We start from the raw sequence: 9,427 nt of genomic DNA, 5'->3' as shown, positions 1-9,427 counted from the left end.
AAGAAAAGAAGGAAGGAAGGGGGGAAGGAGATGATAGATGATTGATAGATAGATAGGCACATGATAGATAGATGATAGATGATGATAGATATAGATGATAGATATAGATGATAGATGATAGATATAGATGATAGATAGATGATAGATAGATATAGATAGATGATAGAAAGAAGTAAAGTGGAATGAGCATTGCTAAGAGAGTCACTTGAAATAGAGCCAGGAGCCCCTTAGGGAGGTGGGGCCTACGCAGCCTATGTTCACATTGAGTCTCAGTTCCCATCTTCTGCTATTAAGTTGCTAAACTTGCTAAACTCAGCTCAAAACATAATGAAGCCATAAACATGCTGGAACAACTGGTACATAGACTCATATGGACTTGACTTTCTTCCTTGTAGTTTTCACCCCCTTTGCTTGCATATTGGAACTAACCAATCCCTGTTAACCTGGCCGGCAATTCTTCATTTGCATGAAAGAAATACATTTTGTAGTTTATGCCTTTATAAACCTTGCCTTTCCTTGTTCTCTCCAGAGAGCAATTGCAGTTGCTACCAGAATCTGCATTGCTCAGATTGCAATCTTTTTGCTCAAATAAATGCTTTTTATTCTTTATTACTGCCTAGCAATTGTGTGGCTGGCAGGCTGGAGATTCAGGTAAGAGGTGAAGTTGCAGTTTTGAGTCAAAAGACTAGGAACCCAGATAGAAACTTGTGATTTTGCCATCTGAAGGCAGAATATCTTCTTCAGGAAACCTCAGTCTTTTGCTCTAAGGACTTTATTTGAATGGATGAGGCCAATCCACATTGTAAATGATAATCTTCATTACTCAAAGTGTACTGACTTCAATGTTAATCACAGATAAAAAAAAAAAAAAAAAATCTTTCACAGAAACATCTACACTGATGTTTGACTAAACAACTGGGCATCATTGTCTAGCCACGCTGACACGGAAAATTAATGATCGCATTTGGGATATTGAACTAGGTGGCATTTAAAGTCACTTCTGATTTATTATTCAACATCTTACTTATTGTAGAAAATAGTACATGGGGTAGTGCTTATAAAGACTAATTATTGTTCCCCCAAAACGTAGACTTACAAAATGTCATAAGCCTTATTGAATGCACTGAAGTACAAAATTAACTCAAAAATCAGAAGTCAGGAAGTCAGAAATTAATGAGTCATATTTAAGTCTTCCTTCTAATTCAAATGTCTCATTTAATCAGTGACTTGTCATGGCTTTCTTCTTTATGGCTATTAAATCATCCCTATTCTCTCAACCCCACTGACCTCTAAGTAACTTGGAAACTACTATCATTTTCAAGGATAATTGGGAACACATTTGACTTCCTCTATCTCCCTTTACTCTAATACAGTGTCCCTATCAATATTTCCTCAACACTAAGACAAGAATGCTATAAAATGAAAATGTGATCATGTCTCTCCCTTTCAAAAAGTCAATGAAATCTCATCACTCTTAGGAAAAGGTGCCAAATCCCAGTGCTTATTATTAACACTCTGGACCTATATTTTGCTACATTTCCATTAGTACTCAAAATTTTCCCTACATAGAATTATTGGTTAATCCTTATACGACATGACTTCTCTTAACTCTAGGCTAGTGTGCAGGGTATTTCTACTTTCTGGATGACCTATCTATAGCTTGCCCTAGGCCCACTTTGTCTTTGCCTGGAAAACCCTGGGTGGGTAAGCCCAAGAAGTTGCTGAAAGCTAAGATGCACTGTAATTTAGGAGTTGATGTGGTTTCTGCTACTGTCCTCTGCCTGTCTGATTTATTATTTGTTCAGTAACAGAAAAATAGCATTTGATTTGCCAAAAGATCTGCTGAGTTCAGGAAGGGAAATATCCACTAATATCAAGATATTAATCAGAAATAAATATCTGTGATGAGGTTCAGTTGAAGACATTTCCTGCTCTGTTTTCAAAAAGATGTATCCTCTTATGAAAGAAAAATGAACTGAAATCCAATCCTCAATTAGGAAATTATTGGTCAAATATACTAAAGTTATCTTAACTTATTCTATGCCATTATATGTGAAAATTATTAGGGAAAACATTGAAAGTAAAGTGTTCCTTTTGGATGAGGAAACATGATTTCAATGGTAATGCTTTTGGTGCATTTGAATTTAATGAAAACGTATTCATTAATTCTGATTGCTATTACTTAAATTGTCTAACATCATTTTCCTGTAGCAGAACCAAATGGGTAATTTCAAACTAAAAATGGCATACAACACTGATCTGAGGCTAGAAATATTGCTCCATCAATTTCTTCCCATGCTGTCAAAAGTCAGTGAGCTCTACCATCTTAAAATGATTCTTTCTAAATCAGATAAGAAGAATGGATTTTTGTTCTAATGTGTGAACCAAATGAGGGAATAAAGATTTTGTCATAGATTTTTCTGTACTGATACAAATTTATGAATTAATGGACAACACTTTCAAATGAGTGCAAGCATCTGCAGTTTCAGCAAGTTGTTCCGTAGTTATAATAAAATTATAAATGTTTTGTCATCTTTTATTATTTAGTAAGATATATTTGAGAGATTTATCTTTGAATACCAATTATCTAAGAATGTGTGCCAGTAAATGTTCTATTTCCTCTCAGATGCATTCCTAACACTTCCTATTCTTGCTTCCCCTAGTACTGTAGGGATAAAAATGTCCAAGTGCCTTTTCCCTCTGCCAATGTCAGAAATCAGAAGAAGATTATGGGTTAAGTGCAGGGAAGATGTAGGTCTGCTTCCATGCGCTCTCTGTCTGCTTCCACTGACATCAGCTATTTCTTCCCATCATTCTCTCTCCTACAAAGTAGCCCTTCCCTGTGCCCCAGTTTGCCAAGGTTTAGCCCTTGCTATAGATTACCAGCTTCAGAGCTCTCATATCATCACTCTTCATGTGTCCCTCTAGTTTTAGGACTGTTAGTGCTTCCTGTAGTTTCTAATCTCTGCTTACTTTCTTATAAATTGTGTCCCTTTGGTCTTTAATCACCATGTCACTTAGATTGTTTTAAGTTTCCCTGCATACAAATAGATCATTGTTTCTTTTTTCCAGCATAAAGAAACTAGAGAAACTCTAAGGTATTTTTTTCTTCTTATGAGACTGAATCTCTTGGATAAACCTGTATTTCGAACTCAACCCTCCAAGAATAAAAAAAAAAGTCCCATGTTCTTAGGAATTAAAACTTTTATGCTTCATATTGTATATGAAGAAATCCACAATGAAAATCTCGTGTTGATGCTTCTGTATGACACTTGGGTATTTTTTTCCCCTCTAGGTGTTTGAAGTCAATGCTATCAACTAATAAATTTCTAGTGCCTTCAATGCACTTCATAAGCACCATTCTATCTACTCAGAATCCAAAGATATATAATACACAATCTCTTTTTCTCAAAGATGTAATGGGATCGAAAGACATGTAGACAGAAAACTGTAAACACAATGAAAAAATGCCGATATGTATATAGCAATAGAGGAACACATACGACAAGAATAAAACTCAGCCAGAAGAGGCTTATGGAATGCCTCATAAAAGAGTTAAGTACAATTTTAAATATAATTCTGTAATCAATATCTACAACATAAATCTCTATTTGTTAATCCCCTAGGATGCATTCCTTGTATATTGCATGTATTTCCATGGAACGCTGTAATGATTCATACCTTTGTTTACCTTAGTTACAACAATAGACATAATCCAGACTCTCATTAGCACACTTTCCTGTATAGCCAATTATCTGATACAAATTCCCACACTTTTCTCTTCCAAAATCCTTTTCTTATCAACAGATTTGCCCATATATTCAATTTTTTATATGTTCCTGCTTTCTTTTCTTTGTATTGTGACTTCACTGCTTGTTTTCTTCTGATGACTAATTTCCTTGAGGCCATTTCATGTGAAAGCTGTATTTTCTTTTCCATTGCACTTCTATATTTCGGGGCTGTGGGTCTGGGTTGATTCTTTTCTGTGTCTCATTGTTGTTTCTAAATAATTTCTTCTCTTATCTTAATGGCAATTTTCTACTATTTTTCTCTACAATTCTATTTAGGTTTTTCATTTTAATGGTGTCCCTTATTTCTAGCTTTCTAAACGCAATGATCAGTTATCTTTACAAACTTTTTAAACATAAACATATAAGAAAAGTGATAACTTTCTCATTTTTTTGACCGTCTTTTATCTTGTACTTCATAGTTTTTCTTTTTTTTTTTTCTACTCCATTGACAGCTCTTTCCCTTTATTTTTTGTTAGCATCTCCCTCTTTCCTGATTTACAACTTTCCTCTCATTATTGTATCAACATGCTCTCTTGGGAGCACACAAGAAGGCTCTTGGATTTAAAAACAACTATAATCTTTAATTCTATTCTGAATCTTCAACTCCGGTTGAATTCTTACAAAATTCCAGATATAAATTATTCAAATGCCCACTTGATATCTTATTAGATGTTTAGCATGCATCTCAAACTTAACAAAGTCTTATTATTTCACAAAATCTGCACCTTTACCAATTTGAGAATTTTGTCCCCCTACAATTTCTCAAGCCATAAATGTGTGCTTAGTTTTGGACAATTATTTCTCCTACCCTCCTATCAGTCTTTTAGCAATTAATTTTGCCTCTAACTCCAAACATATCTGGAATTCATTCAATAAAATCTATTACCTCTATTGTTATTCTCAAACAAGCCACAATCCTGTTTCACCTGGCCTATATACTTCATGCTTCTAATTTTGATCTTCTACAATTAATTCTTCAAAATAAGCTAGAGTGATTTTTTTAAATAAACAACTATGATCATGGTACTTAATAATTAAATCACACATGTGACTGAGTAAATAAAAAAACAAGGTCCAAATATATGCTGCCTACAAGAGACTCACTTCAGGTTCAAGGACACACAAAGGTGTAAAATTAAGTGTAAATTTTAAACTTACAATTTTATGTGTCAATCATATTTCAGTAAAGCTGGAAAATAACACATAATAGAATGGATATTTCATTGTGTTCCTCTGTCCAAATATCCTCATCAGGGTTGACACATCTATCACCTAAACAAAGGGAATATCAGCTGCACTAAGAGTTGCACTCACTCTCAAGGAGCCTAACCCAAGATTATTTCCCTCCCAGAGTCAGCATGTGGTCAATATCTGGATGGGGATGTACGGAATCAGCCCCATGGACTTTGAAGGAATATCACAGCTCCAGAACTTCCTGTTGTGATTGGCTGAGGCCTCAGTTGGATATTAATGGATAGCCTCTGTCCAGTGTTTCTTTCCTCAGTTTCTTACAAGTATATCTCTTTTGTCCCTCCTCAGTAAACCATTTATGTGAAAGTATTCATTTCAGAGTCTGTTCCCAGGGAATCCAATAAAATACTGTAGACACAGCTCCAACAGCAGTGCCCACAAGACCCCATATTCTCTTCAAGATGAAAGGATAGAAGTTTTAAGTATATTTACCAACAGCATATCAACATGTTCTAAAATTTTAGATCCAAAGGTAAGCTTCAGATATGAAAGTGTGTGATTTTCTATCTCCATATTTGTGATCTCAGTGTCTGTCCATTTCTTCCTTCCTTTGATTCTTTATTACTTCTTTCCATTTGTATTCCCTTATTTTTTCCTCCCTTCCCACCTTTCCCCTTCTTTAATTTATTCTTCCCTGCCTTCCTTTCTAACTTCGTTTTGTCAAAAATCATTTATTGAACATGTATCACTCAATCCACACCACCTTCCTCATAATTCTTCTCAAGGGCAGCCTTGTCCTCATGGGCCTCAGAAAACTCCCTTCCTTCCATGCCCTCACCCAGTGAACAAAGGCACACTTAATGTATATCAGGTCAAACTTGTGGTCCAGGTGAGCCCAGACCTCCACAACAGCTGTGGTGTTGCTCAGTATGCACACAGTTCGCTGTACTCTGGCCAAGTCTCCACCAGGTACCACTGTGGAATGCTGGTAACTAATGCTGACTTTGAAGCCAGTAGGGCACCAGTCCACAGACTGGATGGCACACTTGGTCTTCATGGTGGCAATGGCAGCACTGACATCTTTGGAAACCACATCACCATGGTACAACAGGCAGCAAGCCCTGTATTTACCATGGCAAGGGTCACATTTAACCATTTAGTTGGCTGACTCAAAGCATGTATTGCTGATCTCTGGTAGAGAAAGTAACTCCTGGTAGGTTTTGTTTGCAAAGATGACAGGGGCATGTATGGCCAGAGAGAAGTAGATTTGGGAATAGGGCACTGGGCTGATTTGGAATTTGGTCAGATCAACATTCAGGAATCCATGAAATCTGAGGGAAGCAGTGATGGAGGTCACAAATTGACTTATCAACCTATTTAGGTTAGTATAAGTTGGGAGCTCAATATTGAGATTTCTACAACGGATATTGTAGATGGCCTCATTGTCAACAATGAAGGCACAATCAGAATGCTCCAGGGTGGTGTGGGTGGTGAGGATGGAGTTGTAGGACCCAACTACAGCTGTGGAAACCTGGGGGGCTGGGTATCTGGAGAACTCCAGCGTAGACTTCTTGCCATGGTCAACAGAGAGATGTTCCATCAGCCAGCAGGGAAGTGAATCCAGAACCAGTTCCTCTACAAAAGCTTTGGAAACACAAGCAGCTCTGAAGACCTGTGTACTGGTTGGCCAGTTTCAGAATTAGGTCCAAGACTAGGTCAACAATCTCCTTGCCAATGGTATAATGCCCATGAGCCTAGTTATTGGCAGCATCTTCCTTGCCTGTGATGATCTGCTCAGGGTGGAATAGCTGGTGGTAGGTACCAGTGCAAATTTCATCCATGACTGTGGGCTCTAGGTCTACAAATACTGCCCTGGGCACATGCTTGCCAGGGTCTGTCTCACTGAAGAAGATGTTGAAGGAGTCATCTTCCTCTTCCAACCTTCTTCCCCTAATAGTCTTGTCATTTGGCATCTGGCGATGGGGCTGAATGCCATGTTTCAAGTAGTAGGGCTCACAGCAGGCACTGCCAATCTGGACACCAGCCTGTCCAACATGAATTGAGATGCACTCACACATGGTTGCTGCTTTGTGGCTGTCAAGAAGATAGCAGAGAGGAAGAGAAGAGGTTGTTTCTTCTTACAGCTCGACTCCTAGGTGGTTGATGTAGGAGAATCTCCTCCTGCTTTCTAAATTCTAGACTGGCTAGTAATCAAATTAACATGAGGCAGATTAACAGGAGAAAATGTCCAAAATTTATTACAGATGTACATAAAGGTGCGCCATTAGAATATGAGACCAAGGGGGCATTGGGCAGTTGAGGGTTGTAGGCTATTCTGGGCTAAGGAGACAGAGACAATTTATAGGTAAATAAGAAAGGGCAAACATGTGGTAAAAAATATTCTTGCTCAGCCGCCTGGAAACAATAGAACACAGGGAAGTCTAACAAATAGGCTTTGCTGGATTTCTCCTCAACTGCCACATTTAGTTTATATTATAATGGGAAGATGATGCTCCCTTCCTCTAAACAGATTTTTTAATCTAAATTCCTTTAGGAAGACAAGGGGTGGTGGTGGGGGTCAATGGTTCTTTCTGACTCTTTTGATTTTTAATAACCAGCTTAAAATCAATATACCAAAAGACATATTTTGGGGTGGCAAAACTTTGATTCCCCTCATTCACCTATATGCACACCTATTATTGACATTAAAACCAGAAACAAAATGATCTCTTAAGTCATCAGAAAAATACCTTATGAAAAGCAGTGAGAACTATCCTTAACGGTGTTCTTACATGAAATTCAAGTAATGCATTTCATTTAGGCTTTTTTTCTTCATATTCTACAATGTATAGCAGTTCAGATATGATTGATAGCAACTGACATTTCAGAATCTTTGAAGTGTGTTAAGTTGAACTCTTTTGGGGAAAACAAAACAAAACAGAACAAAACAAAAAAAGACTGAGTTCAGTGTAAAGTGAGTGGAATGAATAGAGGAGGAGATAAAAAAGTGGACTATTACAGTAATTTAGCCAAAATATTATGGGTGCTTATGTGGCAAAGTTATAGCTAGCTATAAAGGATGGGCTTACCTATATACTTCAAAGGTAAAGTCCAAGAGATTTAGTGACAGATTAGATAAGAGAGTTAGAGTCAGAAGAAAGCAGAAAGAATGATGCTTATTTTTTGTTTATGTGACTGGATGCATGGCCGTACCATGCTCTGAAAAAGAGATGAAGAATAGTTTCAGCTATGTAAGAGTGATATTACCCAGGTAAATTTTAGAAAATTTAGTGCCTGAGCCTAAATGAAATGGACCTTTGTTAAAACATCAGCGATTATTGATTTTTGCCAATGGTAAAAATTGATAGTATTGAAAACAAATAAAAATATTCTTGACAAATTTGTGCCATTTTCCCAGACTAAGAATGGCCAAGGGATATAATTGGTAATAATTAGACAATAATAATATTAAATAGTGTGTTTGTTTTTTTTCTGAAGGTGCAAGTAAAGCCATTGTTCCCATAAAAAGGTAAAAGAACAGGGCAAAGTGAAAAATTGTAACTGCATAAAAAATTGATAAAGGATTAAATTTGTTTAAAAGTGTGCTTCAAAAATTATTTCTGGAAGAAAATTCATCTATGTTGATATAATTCTTTTTTAAATGTTGTTTTCATAAACATGTAGTCTAAACATTTATTAGAAAATATCACAACAAAAGTGGTAGTATATGGTAGTATTCTTCATTCACCACACTTATTTTGACTGCCTTGTATGTGTTAAGGATTAAACATATACTGGGCCTTCAAAAATTAACACCGCATTCTATGTCGTAATCCAGTTGGTTGTCAAGGGAAACAAGAAAATATATTGATAGAACAGTGTATTATAAGTGCCATAATAATAGTTTTAAAGGCTCCCTGGGGATGTACTAGAGAACATGAGGGCAGAGCAATTCCATAACATGGTAATTCTTATGATGAGAATGTCATTGTCCTTCACCTAGAGTACTCTAAGGATGCTCGTAAGGCAGTCTTCTGGTTGCTACATAGGTCCATGCTTCTAAAATACTAGAGAAATGTGAAGCAACCAAAACCTGCCTGCTACAGTATAATAACTGTTGTTTTGTTCCATCAGCTTTAAGTGCTACTTCACAACAGCTTTCTTCCATCCCTGTGTGCTCACCTCTGTCCTCATACATGTAAGTAAGCATTATAGCCAAAGTTCCAGTTTGCATCTTCCAGTTTGTCTAGTTCAGTGTAAGTAACTGGTAAGTTCTCAATAACCCTGAAGAAATTAGATACATGTTTTTACTCATCCTACTGAATTTATTGAAATGCAGAAAACAGTACTTGCTTCATTTTCTGCCAGCTAGTAAAAGCATCTAGCTTCCTTTGCAATTCCAAAGCCTTTGTCCATGCAAGCAATAATAAAAGGAAGGTTCCATC

General features: G+C 36.7%; 1 pseudogene; it reads right to left on the bottom strand.

Annotated features, from left to right (window-relative positions):
• Nucleotides 1-5,731: 5,731 nt before the first annotated feature.
• LOC107524254 (tubulin alpha-1B chain pseudogene) lies at nt 5,732-7,060 on the bottom strand (annotated as a pseudogene).
• Between the last annotated feature and the right edge of the window lie 2,367 nt (nt 7,061-9,427).

This window comes from Miniopterus natalensis, chromosome 1 (genome assembly GCF_054644295.1).
Source record: "Miniopterus natalensis isolate mMinNat1 chromosome 1, mMinNat1.hap1, whole genome shotgun sequence".
Taxonomy (NCBI): Eukaryota; Metazoa; Chordata; class Mammalia; order Chiroptera; family Miniopteridae; genus Miniopterus; species Miniopterus natalensis.
Note: the sequence above shows the minus strand (reverse complement) of the source record. Positions and strands in the feature narration are given on the sequence as shown.